The sequence below is a fragment of the Canis lupus genome, chromosome 11, assembly GCF_003254725.2.
Source record: "Canis lupus dingo isolate Sandy chromosome 11, ASM325472v2, whole genome shotgun sequence".
Taxonomy (NCBI): domain Eukaryota; kingdom Metazoa; phylum Chordata; class Mammalia; order Carnivora; family Canidae; genus Canis; species Canis lupus.
Window position 1 is genome coordinate 22,981,855 of NC_064253.1, and position 22,342 is coordinate 23,004,196.

Sequence of the window (22,342 nt, forward strand, 5' to 3'; positions counted from 1 at the left end):
AAGATTTCTTCTGTGGCTCTTTCTAATGTAAAATCTCTTCCATGGCCCTGAGAACTGAGCTTCTGACCCCATAGGAAAGTTTGGAGAATATTGTCACAGCCACGTTCCTCATCCTGGCATAATGAGACCAAGGCTCTAGTGAAGATCTCAGGGGGCCAAAGGGCCTCAGGGTGGAGCCAGTTGATGAAGTTTTAGACATTAAACATCTCTCCCCCTCCTGGGGCTGAGGGTGGAAGGGGATGGCTGAGCACCATTCTTATGCAACAATGCTTGGAGGTAGGACTGGCCCAAAGGGGGCAGTACCATCTCTGCCCTGCTGCCCTGCTTGCCCCAGAAGAAGGCCAAGATAGAAGATAGGGCTTGTGGGAGGATCCTGAACCCTTCCCTTCCTCACTGACTCTGGAGCTCAGCATGAAGCCTCTAGGTAGAAGCATGTGCGTTTTTCATTTGGAGAAATGAAAACAGTTTTGAGGCAGGATGATCAGAGGCCTGCCATGTGGAGTGTAGGGTTTTCCAGGTGGAATTTGGGACATGATTTGGTTGAAAGAGTTTCCTCATGGAAATTGAGAGAGGAAAATAGACAGAAGAGTCTCAGCTCCCTTGTAGTGGGATTTCCATTCATGAGCTGACGAATTTCAGGGGAAGCGGGCTCAGGTTATGCTGTGACTTCTGTGTCCAAGGTATGGAGATGGAGCCGTGCCTTGTGCCTTTGAGATGCGTACAACCTTTCATCTCTACATGGTTCCCATCTGTTTGGCAGCTCAAGAATGGATCTGTATGACTGGCACTTAAATGGTTCTCATTTTAGAAAGATTTCAGGCTGACTTAATGCTCCAGGAGACCAAATTCAAAGGCAAAAACTCAAGGGTGACCCCCAAAATGCCTGATTTTCCAGACTAATTTGTCCTCCTTGACTTGTCTCCTCACCTCTCCTCAGATCAGCACAGCCATCAAACTCATTCTCATGTTGTGTAAAATGACAGCTGTAATCACAGATGAATGATATGGATCACTCTAGAGAGGAAAATCTGCTTGGAGGATGAGTCATTTAAAACATCTTGTGAGGTTGCTTTGAGCTTTATCTCCCATGCGAAGAACAGCCATATGATTTAAAGAGCTTCTCAATCCAATCATTAGTATTGATTTTAAATGGGCATTACTACTAATAATAATAAATATGACTTTTGAAATATCATGATCTCCTGTACCACCCATTTTTACAATTTTATAACATATCTTTTAAACAAAACTTTAAATAATTAATAGTCATAAACATGATTTTGTCATAAGGCAATTTTTCTGCCATAGGTTTGTCAGCTCTTCTTAAAAGGTAAACGTAAGAAAATCGGCCACTTTTATTAAATAAGATAGCAGAGTAACTTAACTCACAATTATAGTTCTATACTTTTAAGATTTTTTATTTATTTGAGAGAATGAGAGAGAGCATGAGTGGGGGCAGAGGGAGAGGGAGACACAGACTCCCTGCTGAGCAGGAAGCCAGATGTGGGGCTCAATCCCTGGACTCCCAGATCATCACCAGAGTGGAAGGCAGGCATTTAACCAACTGAACCACTCAGGCACCCCAGTTCTATGCATTTTTTTAATGTGTTGTCTGTCTGTCCTTCTCTTGGTTGTTAAGCAAAAACAGTAGCAAAATATTAAAGGCAAACAATGAAAATCAGAAAAAAAAATAAATGGGCATTACCTCTCATACGGTATTTTTGCTCTTTATCTAAACCACAGTCTGACTTTGAAGTCAGACCCAGGGAAGGGAGAGGTCTTTGAAATGATGCCAACCTTCTCCCTGCTATGATTTAGATGCCTTCTGCCTAGAAACAAGGGCCTACATGTTGTATTTCTTAAGATGCTCTCTACCTGTGTGGTTCTTGTCCCTCAAGGGTTATGATGAAAGACTAACCTGAGTGTGACATGTCTTGTGGTTGGATAGTCTTTTCCAGTGTCCTCTGGAGACCTGGTCCATGGGGACATCATGAGTTATCAGGGTGACCAGGTCACAGAAGGCCTCATATGTCATACTGTAATGTGTAGGCTTTTCCCTGAAGGCCATGGGGAGCTACTAAAAGGTTTCATGCAGGAAAGTGGCAAAGAAGCTTAGTGTCATAGAAGGATGGCTCAGGTTTCCGTGTGGTGGATGGATGACAGAAGAGAACCAAGGGGCATCGAGACTTCATGGGAGGCAGGTGTGTACCCAGGTGAGAGAAGACATTGTGGCTTGGACTTAAGCAGGGGTAGAGGGAGTGTAGAAGAGAGGCACATTCAAGAATATCTAGAAGATAGACTTTGAAGTCCATAGGGTGGACTGTGAGGTACAAGGAGGAAAAGTCTAGTTCCTGTCCTGGAAATAATGATGTACAAAGTCAGGGTTAACTTCGGCCTCTCATTCTTGGGAGCATGTTACCGAACACAAGGGTCTCTAAGCCACTGGGAGGGGAATCTTGTGAAAAAACAGAGAAGAGTCTGAGCAGAAAGAATAGTGGGAAGGAAATTCAAACCAATATTTTGAACTTTTTTTTAATCATCATTTCTCAGACAATGTCATTATCCTAATTTGAAAGAGAGCGATTCAATTCATTTTCTATTTGTGGTTGCCAGCTCCATGAATACTTGATGGTTTTGGATTACAAAGCTTCCAGCAGTGGCTCTCATGTGGTCAATAGAATGGAGGGCAAGGAGAGGCCTGCATTGAGGTATTGATAGGCTGTGTACCTCCTCATGTGTCTCCTGCTTCAATAGCATCTATTTTGAGCCAAGTTCTTTCTGAAGCTCTGGCAGGGTGAGAAAAATGAGCATTCTTCCTGCTTCCAGGGCTGGCTGTCAGAGTTCTGGAAATGATCTGTTGTGACAAACGGCAATGGCTTCAGGTTATGTGGGAGGATCGCAACCCTCAGATGGGTAATTATCTCTGTGGTTTAATGGTGATTGTGAGGGGTGGGGGAACTGATCCGAGTAATGGGAACATGACAGACTAGATGAAGTTAGGTTTTTTCTTTTTTGTTTTGTTTTGTTTGGGGCAGGGTTTCTTTAGGTTTCTTGTAAGACAGTGGGTTGTATTAATTAGAGACATGCCTATGAGAAAGATGAGTGGTCTGGAAGAACTTGGAGATGTGGCAAAACTTGTCACAGCCATGGGTATAGACTGGATTGTGCAGCCCTCACATTCATAATCCCCCAATGTGACTGCACTTGGAGATAGGGCTTTTAGGAGGTAATTAAGGTTAAATCAGGTCATAAGGGAGAGGTCCTATTCTTATACAGTTGGTGGCCTTAAAAGAAGAGGAAGAGTGGCAAAGAGAGTTCCCTCCATGCACACACACTGAGGAAAGGCCATGTGAGGACACAGCAAGAAGGTGGCCATCTGCAAGCCAGGAAGAGGGCTCTCACCAGAACCCAACCATGCTGCTACCCTGATCTCTAGCTTCCAACCTCCAGAACTGTGAAAAAATAAATTGCTGTTGCTTAAGCCACCCAATCTGTGGTGTTTTTTTAATGGCAGCCCAAGCAGACTGAGACAGACATGTAGATGTGAGGATGATTCAATCATAGTATTTATTTGAACAAAACGAATCAGCTCTCACGGTGCTAAGATTGGAATCGGCAATAAAAACTGATTCTCCTGGATTTAGATTTTTGTACAATGAAGTAGTGAGTATCTTGTTCAGTTTTGGAATCTGCATTAACATTGTGAGATCTAAAAAAAATTTTAAACTTAATTTAAGTCTGAAGTTGGCAAATGGCTGACATATTCCCCATATGACTTCTGAATTCTCTCAGGGAAAGTACACCCATTTCTCTCCAAGTTTGAGTTCTTTTCTGAGACCAAGTTAGAATTGGGGAAGGCCAAGTGCTTCATGCTATTTTTGTTTCTGTTCTGCGGAGGTACTTTGCCCATGACTGTCTTTTACTCAGTTCAATTTTCTCTTCAAGAACAAAGTAGGAAGGCAGGGCCAACTCTGTGACACCTGCATCATGAGGGAGTGCTGGATGTGCTTAGCCTGTGGGCTCTGCTGCCCCCTCATTAGGGATGTGGCTACCATTTCTGTTACCCTCTGGAGAGACATTGCTGGCATAGAGTCCAGTCTGCAACCCAGTGTACCTGCAAAGGCAAAGAACAAGAGAAGCAATAAAAAGAGAGAGAGAGATGGAATATCTTCTAGAGCTGATCTATGATCCAGTTATTGGTGATCCTAGCCAATGACCAATGATCATGGGACCGTGAGACTCCTGATTGAGCTAGATACCACAGAAGGACACTAAAGAAAGCGGAAGCTTGGGTTCTGCCATTAAGGAGTTCATGATCTCCTTGAAGAAACAAGACCCATAGGAAGCCAAGACAAGTCCACATAGGGATCTTCATGGGCTAACTTGCACTGGGGGAGTTTTTGAGAAGAGAAAGGAGTGATTTAGGGTTCAGTCCAGGATTGGTAGCATGCTTAATATCTGGGTCAGAGAAGGCCTTCTAGAGGAGATGGTCCTGTTTCAGTCCTCTGAAAGAGATGTAGTCTGAAAGACTCAAGGCTGAGAGTGGTTGCTCATTCAAGAGAATACTTTTTAAGTCACAACTGCAAGTCAGGCCTATGTTGTGTGTCATGGAAAGGAGAAAGCTAATGGCCACATGTGCCTGAGGGATTTCTCTGTCTGTTGGGGCTTTGAGGACCAAGAGAGCTGAAGGCAGATGAATTTCTTATTCATGGGAGGAAGCCAAGCATCCCATGCACTAAGTGCTGCCATTGCTGCAGCTTTTGTTTTGTGACAACTGTTAACTACCTTCATCTGTATCTCCTATGACTCCAGTAGCTGTCCTTCCCTCCTGGTGGCTCCATGTGACTCTGTAGCTCATGAGGATGGGATCCCTGGGGCAGACCTCAGAAAGCACACACTGTCTGCAGGAAAATGCTAGTGGCTGTGACCCTGCTCTTCAGCCTCTGCCTGTTCATGGAGTCCAGGGCTGCTCCACATCTATGGTGGAGCTTCGGAAAAACTCTCATGCTGTAAAGCAGGACATTATTCCAAGCAGGACTCTGAGCAGGCTTCCTGTCAAGTGATGAATCTGTGTAAATTGAGCTGGGATCTAGTGGTGTTAGTGTTGGGGAAGCAGACCTCTTGCTAAGTCCATATAAGTTTAAACAGGTAAACGGGTGAGGTAACCAGGCCTGGGAACCTTGGTGATGGGGCCAACAATGATGACAAGCATCCTAAGTGTGAGGTCTCTTCAGATGGGACAAGAGATGCTTCAAATAACTTGGTGCTGGTGGAGGCCTGAAAGGTTATCTTGCCAACTATGTTTCTGTGCAGGATTTCATATATAAATATCCTCAATATCAGTCATTGGACCTTTAATCGGTGGTATGCTGATAAATGTTTAACAACTGGCTCTCTGGGGAAAATTTAAAAGTCTTGGTTTGTACTTAGTGTAAATATTCCCACCATGGCTGATTTCAAGCTATCAAGAACAACATCTTTGAACCCAAAGCTGGGAAGATACTTACAGTCAGCTTTCTCAAGGAAGTACAAGCCAGACCCTGCACATCATTGCCTTTAATGAAATACCTCTTGTGACAGGAAACTCATTACCTCTTGATGTTGCTTATTCCATTCATCTTTCCTTCTGTCTTGGGTCTTACAGATATCATCCTTTTGTGAGGCCAAAACAAATCCATCCTTAAGCAAATATTAGAAAATTATGTCAAACCCAAATCTGTTATTCTTTCATATTAACCAGTATACCCTCCCTACCCCACCAACTCTAATTTCTGGTTCCTATTTCTACAGATATTTAAGAAGCAAGCTGGATTTTAGGACTAGAGGTGAATGGTTCTAGTAAAGAATAATTGTTACTCACTGGTCTTGGATAACGACCTTCTGCTGACTTGCTGATTGTCCCCCTACAGGTTACCTCATATCTAGCACATTATGTTTCTAATTTATTTCATTCAACAAACACAATAGAGAATCTCTTTGGTGCCACGCCTTGTGCTGGGCACTGTAGGGAAGTAATGAATGAGACAGCCTCTTCTTTGAGGTGCTGAGTGTTCAATGAGAGAGAGAAACAGGTCAGTCAGTACTCTCAAGTGCTTTGTTCTGATGAGGGGCAGGAATGTGCTCTGGGGCTTTCCGGTTATAGAAAGGTCACTTTTGACTCGATGGTCAAAGAAGATGACATTAAATTTTAAGTCTCAATGGCAGTCATCTGTGAATTGCTGTAGGGCTTGTGGTTTGCTGTTTCTGGTGGAAACAGCATGTTTGCTGTTTGGTTTCCATGTTATGGAAAGGGATCAATTAGTATGGCTGACTTCTTTAGGGCAGAGAGCACTTTCCATGGGAAGCTTTGGGCAACTTCTGTCACACACATGTCTGTAGGAATCTTTCCATGTTTCAGTGACAGGAAATTTAACAGTGCCATTGTTAATCTGATCAATAGCTCAGCATGTGGAATGGAACAAACCCATAGTTCTCGTATTAGAAACATCCTCTGTAGCAACTGCACGCACAGTAGCCAATAGTCTTTAGATGTTGGACTCTGGTGCCAAGTTTCAACTTCCATTACCCTTGAGGTTGAGCAATACCATATTCACATACCAGGAAACATGTGGGCTGTTACTAGTCAAGCCAGACCATGTTGTACATCTCTTTTGAAGTGTGGTCTGCTTCCCATGGGATGGAGGAAGAATTTTCCAAGTTCTGTACTGCCTCAGTGTAGAGAGAAAGAGAGTGAGGAAGAGTGAGCATCCATTGGGACTAGGAGCGAAAAATAGGAAAGACAACTTTTAAGAGCCATCTCCTCTTAACAGACATAGTTACTCATGTATCTTTATTGACTGGCGATGTTTTCATGCCAAAGATCAGCCACGTGGATTTGGAGTTGATACAGGGTGAGTTGAACTGATCTCATCTCTGACCTTCAGAATTTGTAATTTATCATCAGTGTGGTCAACCCAAATAACCAAGAAGTAAACTTTCTATCACATGCTGGTTATGAGCTGGCAAAGTAACCAATACAACCCAAATGTTTGGCTTAGTTCTGCCCATATGAAACCATATCCTCCTGTTGGAGTTGAAACAGCAAAGAAAGCTATGTGAAGAAGCAAATGCTACAGGATTCCCAGGGCTCCAGATAAATTCATTCCCTCTCCCTCCCTCCCTCTCCCCCACTCTTCCCCTTTCCTTCCCTTATTGCCTTCTCCTGCCACTTTTTGAAAAGGAAAACTTACCAAGCACATGGGGACCCAAAGAAGAACTTAAGGACCTCAAGCCTCTGCAACCATTTAGGGATAGTTGGGTGAAAAATTTGGGGGGAGTTCTCTTACTCATGGTTCCTAACTCATTAATTTTTTCATGCCAAAGATCAGGGTAAGGAGTACAGCAATTTGATTTAATCCAGGAGGAGTCTCTTTTGGCAAAAGTGTTTTTTCATCACATGTTTCTCCATCAGGAGAGAAATGTGAGTGCTGACAAGTCTGGTATGCAGCAAAGCAAAGAGAATTCCTTTCACAAGCAATAGAAACTGTGATTATGAAGTGGGTGAGAGGTCTCAACTCCCTGTCCTTAGTTAAAGCAGCATCCTCAACCTCCTCTCAATTTTAGAGAAACCACTTGTAGACTGTCTACTGAATAGGTAGGTCACAATGACAGGTACTGCAAAGGATATTTTGATTGTATTTGGTGTTGTAACCAAGTACCTTGATTTCTAGTTCCAGAAAAGCCTAAATCTACATAAAGAATGAATATATTTTTCATAACTTGCTCCATTTCATCAATTTTAAGGTGCACATTTTCTGTTTTTCATATTTTAATTTTTTCATATTTTAACTTCTCTGAAATTAATGGCATGGTGTAGTTTCTGTCAGCCAGAGAGCAGTCATGACATGTCATCATCTATACATGTGAAAACTTAGTCTTAGCTGTTCATATTTTCACTTCATTGAGTTATGAAGTTTTATACATTTTGGTGCTACATATGAAGTTTCATTGGCATTTAGAATGCTTTTTTTTTTAAAGATTGCATTATACTTTGGTATCAAAACAAACAAACCCAAAAGAGCAGAGGTATGTAAATTTGCTCTAAGTGAAGCAAATACCAGTCATTGGAGAAATGACCAAAATTCCATATTTCTTGCAGAATAACCAAGTACTTTATGAAAATACTTCTTAACTTTTAATGTGCAAACAAATCATGTGAGAATCTTAAGATTAGTTGCTAGATCTAGGGTGGAGCTTGAGGGTCTTCTTTTGTAACTAGTACTCAGGTGGTGTGTTATTACAGGTCCAGACCATACACTGAGTAACAAGGCTTTAACCAAAGCTATAAAGGAAGTTAATTACAAATAAATGTAGCTGTGCTCATTTTGTTACTGGATTGTATACAATGGATTGTGTATCATGTGCTGAGTCATGCTACTGGAGGCATAAATACTAAATCCCTAGGAATAGGACGAAAGATATTTTTTTAAAAGATTTTATTTATTTATGCATGAGAGACATAGAGAGAGAGAGAGAGGCAGAGATACAGGCAGAGGGAGAAGCAGGTTCCATGCAGGGAGCCTGATGTGGGACTCGATCCCTGGTCTCCAGGGTCAGGCCCTGGGCTGAAGGCAGCACTAAACCGTTGAGCCACCTGGGCTCCCCATGTCAGTGAAAAATTCCCTGAATTGGATTAATATTAGATCAGAGACTCCAGAAGAAAGGGTCAGTGAACTGGAAGAGAGAACAAAAATGATTCAATCTGAAGAATAGAGAGAAGAAAGACTATGCAAACTGACAAACTTGCTTACCTATGGAATAAAAGTAAGCAGTTTAATGTAAGGGTAATTGGAGACCTATAAAGGTATGATAGAGAGAATGGGACAGAAAAATACTTTAAGAAATAATGACCAGAAATATCCTAGGTTTATTGGAAGTCATCAACTTCAGATCCAAGAAGTTCAGCATTCTCCAAGCACAATTAACTTTTTTTAAAAAAGGTTATTTACTTATTTATTTATTTGAGGGAAGGAGGGAGGGAGGGAGAGAGAGAGAGAGAGAATGAGCAGAAATTTGAAAGAAATTGAAGTCATTTATGTTTAAGATTGTGTTCTTCTGTTTGGTGTGTTCAATATCTGGTATCTAGCAAAATTATCCTTAAAAAATAAGGGTGGAATAAAGAAACTTCCGGATAAACAAAAGCTGAGAGAAAAGGTTAATATGCAGGTAAGTATAAAAGACTTTCTTTCCTTTTTTCTTTTAAAATATTTAAACTATACTTGACTAGTTAAAAGAAAAATGATAACATTTAGTTGTAAGATTTTATAATATATGTAGAAGGAAAATACATGACAAAAGTAGCCCAAAGAACGGGAAGTAAGATGATATTTTTATGGGGCTCTTATGTTTTGTAATATAGTAAAATGTTAATTTTAAGTAGACTCTAATGAGTGAAGATGCATTTCCCCCCAGCTTTCTTGAGAAATAATTGACATCACTGTTTAAGGTACTGATGATTCAGTTTACATATATGAAATGATAACCATATTTGAAATGATTCTAAATGACTGCCAGTAGATTTAATTAACATCCAACATCTCATATAGATATGATGCATATTGTAATCTCTACAGCAATCATTAAAATATAAAACAAAAGATAAAAATTTAATTAAGGATATAAAACTGAAAGCTAAAAAGATATTTGATTAGCTCAAAATAAGCCAGAAGTGGAGAAGCAGAGGCATAATAAAACAATGAGAATAAACAGAAGGGACAAATTGAAAACAAGTTGCAAAGTGGTAGGCTTACACCTACACATATAAAGAATTGTACTTCATGAACGTAGACTAAAAGGCAGAGATGATCAGACTGAATAGAAAAGCAAGACCAAACTATATGCTGTGTATAGCAGATGCATTTTAAATATAAAGGCACAGATAAATTGAAAGTAAAGGATAGAAAAGATACCATGAAAACAATAAGTAGAAGAAAGCTGGTGTGGTTCTACCAACTTTAGGCAAAATGGACTTCATGGTAAAGGAGTATTATCAGGCATGGTAGGGATGTTTCAAAAATCATAGAAATATTAATTCACAAGGGAGACATACAGTTATAAATGAATATGCTTCTTATAATCAAATTTCAAAATATTTGAGGCAAAACTGACAGAACTAAAAAGAAAAATAGAGAAATTCACAATCAGTAGGGATATGGAAGACTTGGACAGGGTCAACCAACTAAATTGACACAGAAAACTACACTCAAGAGTTGAAGAATTAACATTCTTTTCAAATGCACAAGGAATGTTGAAAAGTTAGACCATTTGCAGACCCATATAATAATTTTAAAATACTGAATTTCAAAGGACTAAAATTATAGAGTATGTTCTCTAAAAAAACATTAGAAATCAATAGTAGTAAAATATCTAGGAAACCCCCAAACAATTGAAGTATGTTCTAAGAGATAGTTTTGAACCCATTTCCAGGGTGAAACTCCTTGGGAAATTAGAGATATTTCTCTCTTTTTTTTTTTTTTGGAAATTTGAAATACCTAAAATGAAATTATAATGAAAACAGCATATTAAATTTTTTGGGATACAGTTAATGCAGTAGTGGAAAAATTATACCTTTAAATGTTTATAAGAAAAGTTTAAAATCATTGACAAAAACTTCCACCTCAAGAAGCTGGGAAAAGGTGAGCAATTTAAACACAAAGTAAATACAAGGAAAGACACAATAAAGGTAAGAAAAGAAATCAATGCAATAGAAAACAGTAGCATAACAACAGAAAATTAACAAAGCTCAAAGTTGGCACCATAGAAAGATTTTTAAATTTGATAAACTTCTGGAAAGATTGAATAAGAAAAAAAAGAAAAGACACAAATTACCACTATCAGGAATGAAAGAACAAGCCCACTATAAATCCTACATTTATTGAAAGGATAACAAGGGAACATAACAACTTTATGCCAATGACAGTGTAGATACAATGTACTGGTTTCTTGCAAAACACAACTTATTAAATGAACTAAAAAAGAAATCGAAAATCTAAACAGTTTTATATCCATTAAAGAAATTAAATTCATAATAAAAAAAAACCATTCTACTAACAAAACTGCTGGTCAGGTAGCTTCACAGGTGAATTCAATCAAACATTCAGCAAAGATGTAATACTGATGTAACACTATTTCAGCAAATAGGGGAGGAAATGTTCCCAACTTGTTTTATAGAGCCAACATAACTTTGATACTAAAACATGACAAAATATCATGAAAGAAGAAACTAAAGATTAATATTTTTCTGACATAGCCAAACAGAAAAAAACCTTAACAAAAATAAGGAAATTGAATCCAGAAATAAATACAAAGTAATTATATATTATGACCAATTGAGATTTATTTCAGAAATTTAAGCTTTGTTTAGCATTTAGAAATTGATTGTTGTAACTTAGTATATTAAAAGAACTAAGGACAAAAACCATATGATCATTTCAATAAATATAGCAAGAGAATTTGACAAAAATTTAACACCCATTTTTAATCAAAATTCTCAGAAAACTAGGCATAGAAAGGAACTTTTTCAACCTGATAAATAGCATCTGTGAAAAACCTATAGGTAACATCATATCCTCTCATTAAAGACTGAATACTTTTCTCTTAAAATCAGAACAAGACAGGGATGTCCATTCTCATCACTTCTGTTCAACATCGTACTGGAGCTTCTAGCCAGTGAGATAATGCAAGAAAAAAAATGAAAGGCATAAAATTTTTTTTTAAAAAGAACTAGAACTATCTTTGTTTACAAATAACATGATATTGTATGTAGAAAACCCTTAAAAACCTATGGGGAAAAATATTAGAATTAAGAAATGATTTTTTCAACATAATGGAGCACAAGGTCCATATATAAAATCAGTTGATCAGAAGCTTACTTTGAGACATATTAAATTTGAGATGTCAAGTTGACAGTTGAATTTAAAATCTAGGATTCAAGGAAGAGGCCTGTCATGGAGATATAAATTTAGAAATGTTTTATAAGATATTTAAAACATTTGGATGAATGATAGAGGAAAAAAAGAGGGAAGCAAAGAAGTCCAAGGACTGAGGGTCCTTTGTAAGGGAACTTCCCTGAGTTTCATATGCTTGCTCTTGCTCTAAGTCCTGATTTAAGGTGTGGGGGTTCTGCTGGGTGAGAGTCAATAGAGAGCAATATTTCCTCCAAGTCACTTTCACTTGAACAATAATAGGCTCCCCATGGGTGCTGGAACTCTTGCCCACACAGTAGTTTTCCATCAGTACCAATTGACTCTCTAGTTGGTATTTGGGATGACCTCACTGAGAAGCCCTAGGACACCCAGATGCTTGTGCCCAGAGAGCATTGGTCCTTTCTGGGATGGAAGAGGGGTCAGCTGAACCATTAAGAGTATAAATCTTGTTTCCATTGATTGCCCAAGAGACACATTTCTGTGATAAACTCCAGGGCTGTTTCTTCCTTTGGCTTTTTATGCTTTGGCATCTCATCTAGTTCATGTGCAGTGTTTGGCTCTGGGGCTCTGTAGAGACAGGAATGCTCCAGTACATCACCGTCATCACCATCCTGCCAGCCTCAGAGCTCTCATGTTGATGTCTCACTTCTGTTCCACCCCCAGATCTGGGAAGATGAAAACTTTGGGCATTTCACATGGCTTCAGGCTATTGACGACTATAAATATGGAGCCAGATGGATTTACATTTTTTTTTTTTAAAACAAAACATAGCTTGTCTCTGCTAAGATCTTATCTATTTAATGAGCGGAGGCAGTATAATTAAGGCCTTTCTCTAGTGCTGTGGATATGCCAAACCTACTGGAAAGTTTGCTTAGTGTTCATAAATCAAATTGATTTGGACTTTCACACACTTGGGGGTTAGTTTTGACATCCATTAATAGAGGCTGTCATCGTGGCTTTTATTTTTTCTTCTCACCAGCCAGTCACCTTTGTTTAGAGGGAAACTTCTTGATGGTGCTGCGGACTCTGGCCAGATGGCCATTTTCAAGACCAAGGCATGAGATGAAGGAAGTTGCTCTCAAGCAGGAGGTGTGGGAGGTAGCAGGACTCTCAGAGTGAGCCTTTGGCACCGATCAAGTTCTCCTGATGCAGGAGAACCCAAAAGTAACTAGTGTTAGGCAGTCCCTGACCAGCAAGCAGGACCAAACCACTTAAGGTGACTTTCTTGGCTCTGCTGGCTATAAAAGGTCTTTAGCATGGTTCTCCAGAGTGCCTGGTAGAATTAAATATATTTGCAATTTGCATTCTAAACAAGCTGTTTGGAATAAATATACTGGCCACATTGTTTTCTTGGCTCTTATTCATTGGTTAATAATGTGTTATTTTTTTGGAAACTTTTCTTTCTCTGTTGGCTTGGAAGAGGAACCCAAGAGAAATATTGTTTTGGATTCTGTGCTAATCTTTCAAAACAACACGTGTGCAAGCATGGTTTGGCCAAACCTGGCTATATCCATAGCAAGTGGATCTGGACATAAGAAGGGCTGAGGATGGGATGAAACTCTATTGGCAAGTCCTGATGATGCAGATATAGCATCTGATGTGCACTTGCTCAAGAGTAGAGAGAAAAGAGCAGGGAGCACAGATGGCATCCACATCTTTTATGACCTCTACGATGGCATTGAGAGACTGCCTCATATACAGACTCCACTGGAGGGATCCAGGGCCATGGGAGCTAGAGGGAATGGCATATCAAGTCCTGAACCCATGACACAACAGGCAAGGAAGTGGACAGAGAGCAGTGTGGGGGTACACAGCATGGACTCATCTATCACATGAATTAGCTGTTCCATCACAGGCTTGTAACACATACTTGCTGGACGCAATGTATTGTTCTGAAGCAGGTTCTTTTTACAGCCACAGCTGCTCAATTATATTTCTGTGTTGTTTCCCGACGGGCAGTGGGGAAAAGCCAAGAACAGCTGCAGCCTCCATGAGAATGAAACCCAGTTCCTTGGTCATTTATGGCCCTGCCCCATGTGGGGCTAAACACAGAGGCCCTGGAGGATGTGACCAAGCTGAATTTCTAGCCTCTTTTACAATGACCACTTCAGAATGTCTCTCACCTGCTCCTACGTGAAGAACCTTCAAGCTAGAAGTGGGACTGGAACAATAGTGGATCCTTCCTGGCTGTGGAAGGCAGAGGGTGATACTGGAGAGAACTTTCAGGATGCTGATGGGGCAAAGGGTGCTTCTCTATAGAGGAGGGCACCTCCCATTACAATCTGCCTCCCATGGGCATCATTCTGCTGCACTGCTGATGAAGGGCTGACTTGCCTTCTGTCCCCATTTTAGCACTATGTAGAGGGGTCGGGACAGATGTGGTCTCAGCCTTCAAAGGGTTAGCTCTCCCAAGGGAAATCCTATTCAGCCAACATTCATGGAGCATCTGCTCATTCCAGGAACCATGTTTTCTTTTTTTCTGTGGAGGTGATCTAGTTCTTGGCCTTGGAGAGCTTCCAGGCTGGTGAGCCAGTGAACTGATTTACTCACAGGTTTTCAGAGTAGCGAGCAACATTTCTGGACTAATATATGTGCCAGGTACCTTCACCTGCATAAAAATGTTTAATGCTTCCAGCAACAATGTGTTTGGCGTCATGACTAACCTCTCATTTTACAGATGAGAAGACTGAGGTTTTGAGCATTAAGTAACTTGACTAAAGCCACTCATAATAAATGGAAGAGCCCATACTCTACTAGAGCCAGAGGACTGATATCAGAGAGCCTTTAGGATAAGCAATTGATAGTACACATAAGACAGTGCTGTGGAAGGCCAAGGTGGTTGTTCTAACAAAGAGACTAAGGAAGGCTTTTCAGGGAAGACCATTCATGACACAGATTTTGGAAGACACATGGAATTTCAACAAGGGCAGATGGTGAAAAAAAAAATCCCAAGCAGAGGACCAGCCTTAGTAAAGGGTTTCACGGTGTCCCAGCTAAGCAGGGCGTGCTCAGGAGAAGTCTGATGTGGTAGGAATCTGGCATTTGTGGTAGAAGGTGGTAGAAGATGACACAGGCAGCTAAGATTCTAAGTCTCACTTTGCAAAGCAGATAATTTGAGCTGTGGGCATTAGGGACAGTGCTGTATCTGACCCAAGTGCAGATTTGGAGTTGATAGTGATATCTCATGAATGTCGGGTATACAGGTGGCTAGTCTTCCAGAGGCAGTGTCACCTGCTACTATTCTTGAAAAAGCCAGCATTTGTTGTACATAGCTGCCACAATACTGGAGGCTTTTTATTCATTATCTCTAGAATTTACCTTGCCCTGCAATGCAGATGAAGAAACTAAGGCTCAGAGAGGTTAAGTCACCTCCTCAAGGCCACCCAGCTAATGGATGATGGAACTCTGAGTCAGACTCAGGTCTGTGTGATTTGAAAGCCATGCTCTTTGCACAACACATGAGGCATTTCCCAGGAGACCAGAGGGTGAAATGAAGACCATTTTCCTGCTCATCCTCACTCCTGGGAGGCCACCTTTGCAGGTGTGAGTCAATGATGAGGCCGTCACCCAGTGCTGATTTCACCTTCGGGGAGGTGGCTTTCACCAGGGTCTTCCCTTGCCATCACTGTTAACAGAAAGGGCTGGAATACCCACAGGGGAAGATATTCCCTCACCAGAGTGCAGTTTCTGCAGGGGGAGTGTATTTGGGGGCTATGGGAATAAGTTTCCTGTCTCCTACTCTGTCACCATCCAGAAACAGCCAAAGTCTCGGCAAGGCCTCCTCTGTACTGCTCAGGTGCACTCCAGTTTTGAATGAAACCAGCTCTTGGCCAATTAAGTGATGTACGGGAGCTTCAATATAATTCCAAAGGCAAAGACTTGTGGACAGTTTTTCCTTTGGCTGTTCGCTTTTTTAGCATTGTGTTTTGAGTTTACAGATGTTAAACCACAGCTGGTTTCCTCCTTTCCATAAGGGCCCTTTGATAGCCAGTCAACTGAGTTTTCCATTGTTATTTTTCACAGGGCTAATAGCTGTTGGCAACTACTTTGTGTTATTTTGTTCACGTAATTATTCGCTGGGCCTGAAATACCCCCCAAACAACCATCAGCATCTCAGCTGTGGCCTTGCTCACTGGAGTTACCACTAGAAAGTGGTTAAAACCTTGAGGACAAAATGGGGAACTTTTCCTAATGAGGTTGATTCAACCACTAAGAGCAAAGCCTGACAGACGTTGAGCTCCAGCTCACCCTGAGTTGCTGTGACACGGCTGCCCCAAGTTCTCTGAGCAATGTCAGGTCTGCCTGTGATCATAACTCTTCTTAGAGAAGTGTTTTTGGGACAGACAGGCTGACCCTGTCTCCCTTGCTCATGATTGAAGTTGAGAGCAGAGCAGAGACCATTGAGCCCGACCTGTAAATGCCCTCTGTGGGTTTGTCTCTTCTTCAGCAGGTCTTCTTTGACCAGGAGCTGCTAAGAATTCATATTTCTAGCACTTAGTAGAGCATACATACTAAAAAGAGACAACCTAGAGACTAGGGCCTGCTCCCTGCCCTGTCTCCTACCAGCTAGTTGGGGAGAGAGCTAGAACTCCTCCCTGCCCTTCATCTCATAACTTAGTGGTTCTTGGTGTTGAAGTGTGGAGCCAAGGAGGGGTGAGAGAGTTTGAAGGGCCATCAGATACACTACTGGGCACAGTCAGACTGCAGGATGGAAGGAGGGCCTCATGCTTAGCCAGAAACTTGGGGATAGCTGCACAATTTCTGTCTGTGTGAAAAAGAGCCCTAGGAAGCGTTTTGAGTCTTAAAAAAAATTCTTATAAATAGAAGGAAGAAAGAATTTTCCCTTGATAAAAAGCTTCTGAGGACTATGTTCCAAGGCTCTTGAGGGAGTAGGAAGGAATTTAATTTCCCGCTGGAAGGAGTTGCATGAGGCAGGGAGGGATGGCGGCTCTCACCGTTGACACTGCAGGGGGAGGAAGGGTACTCCCAGGTGGGGCTTGGGGGGAGTTCAGAGGTCCCGGCGAGTGTTTCAGAGGCCTTATGGCAAATCACTCATTTTTACTGGGACGTGGAGTTCCATGTAGTGTGTTAATTGAAGTGTCCTTCTATATATGGGCTCGTACAGGTGGCTGCCTATACAATCTCTACTCCTCCAAGTGGTGGTGACCTCTGAGCTACCACCTGCTGCCCACCAAGCCAGGATGTCTGCAGCTCTGGCCTCAATCTCCTTGGCTGTAAATGAAGATCATAATTGCAGCCTCCATAAAGTTTTGGGAGGATTGATTGAGATAATGCATAGTCAGCTCAGTGACTGACACATGATCAGTGGTTACTTTTTTATATATAAATGTTTCATTTTGGAATAATGTTAAATTTACAGGGAAGTTGCAATAATAGTAGAGGGTTCCCATGTACAGCTTACCCTTTTATATCCTGTTGCCCCTCATCTGTAACAGCTTTCTCCATTAATATCTTGCATAATGTTGGTACATTTATCAAGAGTAAGAAACCAACTTTGATATATCGCTATTATGGACATTGCTGCTATAAACATTGGGGTGCAGGTGTTCTGCCATTTCACTGCATGTGTATCTTTGGGATAAAGCCCCAGCAGTGCAATTGCTGGGTCGTAGGGCAGTTCTATTTTTAACTCTTTGAGGAACCTCCACACAGTTTTCCAGAGTGGCTGCACCAGTTCACATTCCCACCAACAGTGCAAGAGGGTTCCCCTTTCTCCACATCCTCTCCAACATTTGTTGTTTCCGGTCTTGTTAATTTTCCCCATTCTCACTAGTGTGAGGTGGTATCTCATTGTGATTTTGATTTGTATTTCCCTGATGGCAAGTGATGCGGAGCATTTTCTCATGTGCTTGTTGGCCGTGTCTATGTCTTCCTCTGTGAGATTTCTCTTCATGTCTTTTGCCCATTTCATGATTGGATTGTTTGTTTCTTTCCACAGTTCTTTATAGCCAAACTGTGGAAGGAGCCTCGGTGCCCATCGAAAGATAAATGGATAAAGAAGATGTGATCTATGTATACAATGGAATATTACTCAGCCATTAGAAACGACAAATACCCACCATTTGCTTTGACATGGATGGAACTGGAGGGTATTATGCTGAGTGAAGTAAGTCAATCGGAGAAGGACAAACATTATATGGTCTCATTCATTTGGGGAATATAAAAGTTAGTGAAAGGGAATAAAGGGAAAGGAGAGAAAATGAGTGAAAATATCAGTGAGGGTGACAGAACATGAGAGACACCTAACTCTGGGTAACGAACAAGGGGTAGTGGAAAGGGAGGTGGGGGGGGCTGGGGTGACTGGGTGACAGGCACTGAGAGGTGCACTTGACAGGATGAGCACTGGGTGTTATGCTATATGTTGGCATATCGAACTCCAATAAAAAATATATATATAAAAAAAGATATATCGCTATTAACTAAACTCAAGATTTTCTTTTGGATTTTACTAGTTTTTCTACCAATGTCCTTTTTTTGTTCCGTGATCCAATCCAGGGAACTACATTGCATTTAGACTTACTTGGATTAGGCTTCTCCCATTGGTCTGTAGGCCCTGAGATTAGCAGCATCCTCTCTCCTCTCAAATACAGAACAGTCATGCACATGGCCAGGCACACCTGAAGTCTGGGTATGCAGTCAGTTACTTTGCTCTAAAAACATTTTGCCCCAAATCTGTGGGTTTGGAGGAGACCATTAGGGCCCAAGGTGGCAGTTCTCATCATGCCACCGAGTCTCAGCCTTCCTGCCTTATGAAGGATGGAGCCTAGGGCATTTGCAAAGGGAGTCTTCTGGGCTTTAGGCACAGGGACAGGGAGTCTTTGCATTGAGCCCATGGCTGGAAAGGGGTCACCTTCTGGCTTTCCAAGCCAGCTGGGGCTTCCCAGCCAGCCTTGACCTTCTGTCCCATCCCAAGTCAGCACAGGGTCCAGTGTACTCTGCAGAATGGGCCCTGTGGTGGGATCCCCTGGGGCCAAAGCTTTCACTGAAACCTGACTCCTTGGAGCATGGCCTTGGCTCTCAGAGCCCTACTGGAAGTACCATGGAGAGATTTAGAAAGAGCTTTGTTCAATTTCCTGTCAGGGCCTATGGTGGTAGAAGAAGGTGATGACCCAGAGGGCTTAGGGCCTCCATGGCATCTTCTGGCCTCAAGCTAGACCCTTCCTTTTTGTCTTTAGGCTTTTAAGAGGCTTCTGAGGGCTCTAAGAGATGTTAACCGGCTTGAGATGAACCACCCCAGCAGAGATCTCCGTTCCTGGGTCTGTAGCTGCCTATTAGTACAGAACCTGGTGGAGAGTCTGACATGAAGATCCTTAGCCTTTGTCCTGCCTGGAGAGGACAGGCCCTTGTCATATTTTTTCAAGACTTGCTCTCAGGCCTGGCACTTTTCTGTGGCACCCTGCTGCAATGTGAGCAGTTTCGGGACCTGTAACATGATGCTGTGCAGACGCCCAGACGCACTGAGTCTCAGTGCCCTCACATCAGGCAGCCAGCCTGCCCGGCGCTGGGGGATGGCTGATGACCAAGAATGTGCACTTAACACACATTCCTTCTCCAAACTCTAAGTGCTTAATATTTTGAAACCTCAAATCAGTTTGTTCTCTTAAAAACTAGAACCACATGCCTGCAGAGGCAGTGTGCTGATGGGCTCAGATTTTTCACACATGAAATGGGAACGCTGGGCTATAGAAGCAGGAGCCCTGCTCTCCAGCCCTGCATATGCCACCAAGCGCCCTATGAGCTTGGGCAGGTCCCTGCTCCTCATGGGCCTCGGTTTCTCAGAAAACAAGGACACTGGGATATTTAAGGGCCTACAGCTCTGCGGGTTTATGATTCTTGGGGAGATGGATACTCTGAAGTCGACTGGTTTATAGGAAAGTTTATTTGAAATCCGTGAGGGCCTATGATTGCTTATAAATATTTAAGATGTATTTTTTTAGTAAGTCTAAACACAAGCAAAATGGCAAGAATGTAAACAGTCCTTAGATCCTTTCTGCTGGTGCATGTGGATGAGAACTGCAAGAAGCACAGGGGAGCCAGAAAGGGCCATGGAGAGGCAAGCTGGCCTTCCGGGGCCATTGCACAAGTGGACTTGCTCATAGCCGTCCAGAGCTGGTGCACACCAGCAGCCTGGGACACTTCCTTCTCTGCTGCTTTATGGTAACAGTTTTTGGGGCTCTCCCAGAAATAAAGGCTTGAAGTCTCCAGTCCTGCCCTCCTAGCTCTCCCCGAGGGGATCCTGCGGACTCCCGGTTGTACACTCCCAGCTTTGAATTCTGATTGGAGCCAAACAACTGGAAATAAGGACCCCAGCTAACTAATTTATGGGAAAGTGGAGCAGAGGCAGTGAGAGACAAACCCTAGCCTGTGACTAGCCTTCATTCAGGCGTGTCTGATAGTCATAGCATCTGCAGGAGCCACTAGGTTGGGGGCCTTTGTGTTTCTGGGGTGAGATTGCTTTGGGACAGAGGAGCAGTTCTCTGGCTAACAACATGAATCAGAAAGAAAGTGCTGTAAATGATGAGCATGGTGTCAATTAGCTTGGGAACCCCTCAGGAAAGGGACATGAGTCTATGGGCTTCATTTTCCCCATTGTGAATGTCTCCTGAACGTCCAGGAGGTACCAGATACTGTGCTGGCGCATGACTTGATGGAAGCTGAATCCTGGCAGGACAGAAAGAGCAAGTGAACCACAGATGAGGAAGTGGTGACAAGTGGCAGACAGGGCACCCTGTCTGTGGGGATGACTTTACTCTGAGACTTGAAGGGTTAGGAGGAGCCAGTGTGCCCGGGGTAGTGGGCAGAGCATCCCCGGCAGACATGACAGCACAGGCTAAGGCTCTCAAGCTAGAAAGGGCTGGGCTGAACAGGGTTTGAATGAGAGAGGTGGGGGGACTCAAAGAGGCATGTGTAGGATTTGCTTGGCTGTGGTCCTGAGAGAGGGTGGCTTTTTTTTTTAATATAAATTAATTTTTTATTGTGTTCAATTTACCAACATACAGAATAACACCCAGTGCTCATCCCGTCAAGTGTCCCCCTCAGTGCCCGTCACCCATTCACCCCCACCCCCCGCCCTCCTCCCCTTCCACCACCCCTAGTTCATTTCCCAGAGTTAGGAGTCTTTATGTTCTGTCTCGAGAGGGTGGCTTTGGAACAGGATGAGAAAGCAGGGCAGGATGAAAAGAGGACTGTGTACCCATCAGTGTCTCAGGAACGGACAAGCTTTGCCCGCTGGACTAAGTGGATATGTATGCAGCTTAAATCCAGACTCTTTTTTTTTTTTTTTTTTTAAATCCAGACTCTTGACTAAGAGGCTGAAAATCATGGTTCCCTGGGGACTGATTCAAACAGAGTGAATTAATGGAGACTTTTCCACCTCCACCCACTTCCCCTGCCAGTCATTGTCAGGGGCCATTCTCATCTTTTGTTCTTGCTATTACTCACATTTCCCCCAACATATGCCCATTTATATTTCCTGTAGTCCCATTGTTCTTGCTGGCCCATAATTGCTTGAGGAGAGAGTAGGCAGGACTTACTCCTGAAGTGTCCTCCTCCTGGCTCAGGGTTTCAGAGAAGGAACCAGAGTGGGAAGAGGAACTTGACCATGACACACAGCATGTGTACTTGATCCACCTCCAAGAAGTAGGGCATGCTGAGCAGGAAAGGCATGTGTGTAGGTCAGAGGCAGGACAGGAGAGACTGCTAGTTGTGGCAGGCAGAAGTAAGGGTGCTGCCTCCTCTGTGGACTATTGGGTCCCCACTGCTTGGACACCTCCCTCCCTGCAAAACCTCCTCGTCTTTGAGACCCAGTTCCAGTGTCGGCAACTGTGAAGCTTTGCCTGACTTCCTGGACCTTGTTGGGGCTGTAGCCTCTGTATTCGTGAGTTCCTGTGTCACCATAGTTCTGTAACCCACACACTGGAGACCCTTGCTACTCAAAGTGTGGCCCATAGGTTGGCAGCTTTGGCATCACTGGAAGTTGTTGGAAATGCAGGTTGCCTGGGCCTTCCCTAAACCTTCTGAATCAGGATCTCATTTTAAGAAGATCCCAAGGTGATTCCTTTGTTCATTAGACTTTGAGAAGCAGGGCCATAGATCATCAGTAGCTGCTGCCCTACCCACTCTGCCTCATACAGGAGTGGGACTCAGCTCTCCTGGGTGGGATGGTGAGCTCCTAAGGACAGAGTCCTAGCATCCCTCTTGAAGCCAAGCTGAGAAGGATAATGGCCATCTAGGTAGAGATACATTTTGGATCTGTCTTCTTTAGAGGAGGTGAGGGGTGAACCAAACAGCAGCAAAGGAGGGGAAAAGAGAGCATTTATGAGTGGTTCATCCAAGATCTCAAGAACCTTGGAGAAGGC

General features: G+C 42.6%; 1 protein-coding gene across 18 annotated transcripts in view; it reads left to right on the forward strand.

Moving 5' to 3' along the window:
- LOC112650348 (uncharacterized) overlaps window positions 1-22,342 on the forward strand; it is a 165,118-nt gene that overhangs the window by 63,096 nt on the left and 79,680 nt on the right. For 5 of the 18 annotated variants that reach the window (XR_007400955.1, XR_007400963.1, XR_007400965.1 and 2 more), the window contains exons 1-2: window positions 2,046-2,213; window positions 17,923-18,090. The exons of 2 other annotated variants lie outside the window; for them this stretch is intronic. The gene's annotated coding sequence lies outside the window, so the exon portion shown is untranslated. Of the gene's footprint in view, window positions 1-2,045; window positions 2,214-17,922; window positions 18,091-22,342 lie in introns of those variants that run through there. 11 more of the 18 variants (XR_007400962.1, XR_007400964.1, XR_007400966.1 and 8 more) reach the window with 6 other exon arrangements.